This window comes from Mauremys mutica, unplaced genomic scaffold (genome assembly GCF_020497125.1).
Source record: "Mauremys mutica isolate MM-2020 ecotype Southern unplaced genomic scaffold, ASM2049712v1 Super-Scaffold_100379, whole genome shotgun sequence".
NCBI lineage: Eukaryota > Metazoa > Chordata > Testudines > Geoemydidae > Mauremys > Mauremys mutica.
Window position 1 is genome coordinate 43,382 of NW_025423326.1, and position 1,694 is coordinate 45,075.

Genomic DNA, 1,694 nt, shown 5'->3' on the forward strand with positions numbered 1-1,694 from the left:
CCAGATTTAGCCAGCTGAATATTTCAATACCGAAACCAAATCATTGCTGACATTTAGCCCACAACCTCAACGCTAATTACAGTTTTCTCCTTAGATTTCACTATTCTGTAGCTAATACTTCTCCTCGCCCTCTCGCCCCAAAACACATACAGACCTTAAGAGAGACATTAGTAAAAGAAGTTCAGACAGCTCTCGCTGAACAATACGTATCTGACCGCTCAATTCCTTGCAATGCTTGCACAGGTGAGGCGCATGCGTTCAGTCATTCCATAGGGCAGGGTTTTAAGGCTATTAAGATTTGGGGAACTATTCTTTCTAGCATCTTCCCGTTGTAGATTTCAGAGGTGTTCACACCCTCACCAAGCCACACTGTTACACCCCAATCGAATAGAAAGGCCGGGAGGTCTCCAACTTCATAAAAAGAAACAGACAAAAAATAGAAAAGGGAACAAAACGTTTCTAAGATAATAAGGGGTTGGATCTCTGCACCTCTCGGGCTTTGGATTCGCCCGGAGTAGGAACTGTAGCTGCAGTTTAGGAACCAGGTACTGGCATAGATTTCCTCTCTCTCAAGTGCAGGGCGTGACCTATATCTCATTCTCTCTGTCTCCCATCGGGTGATGGGACCGTGAGTGAGAATGAGGAGGGGAAACCCCAGCAGGAAGATGCTGAGGAATTAGAACCACCTGTGCTCTATTTTCACACTTTAATTTTTCAAAGAAGCAGGAGGCAGAGAGGTGATACAAATGCATTAGACTCAAGAGAAAAACTAACGACAGGTCTACACTAGGAGGGGGGCTCGATCTAAGATACACAAACTTCAGCTACGGGAATAGAGCTGAAGTCAACATATTAGGTCGACTTACCTCGGCATCTTCACAGCGCTGAGTCGACTGCTGCTACTCCCCTGTCGACTCCGCTTGTGCCTCTCACGGTGCTGGAGTACCAGAGTCGATGGGAGAGCGCTCAGGGATTGATTTATCATGTCTAGACTAGATGCGATAAATCAACACCCCAATAGATCGATCGCTACCCGCTGATCCGGTGGGTAGCATAGACCTGCCCTAAGAGACCAAACCATAGACTCTGGACTCAGCATTCAAGTATCCTGCAGTCTGAACTTCGCATCTGATACATTCCCTCATTGGCTACCATTGTTTGGCCAGCAAGGAAGTGATCCTTGTCCAACAAGGCAGCCAGATTTGGACCCATAGGCATGGAATGGCTCTGAAGGAATCAGCTGTTTCTCTCTGTGCTTCACCTAACTTTGGAGCCAGATGGTAAAAGACAGTTGTGCCCAGTTTAATCATGGTGTCCTTTAGGAATGTGATCAATGCCACTTAATTAGGGAGCAGGATTCTAAAAACACCATAGCTTCCATATCTGGGGTGAAAATCAACCACCACTACCTGCAATTTCTACCTGAGTTCTTGTCAAATCTTTGACCTTACTTGGAGTAATTTTACACTTCTCTGGCGTAGAATTCTTCACCAACCACACAACAGATCAGTAGCGACAGTGAGGTACAACTCCCCCTACTGTGCCCTTTTATTTCTTTAATCTGGTGGCACAGATTTAAATTAGGGACTAAATTCAGGTGTGACTTAGAATCCCTGTAAGATACTAAATGTCAGGTCTCTATTAAAAATAGGTATCTTTCTGCAGATATATCACATTCAACATGGGTTTCAATT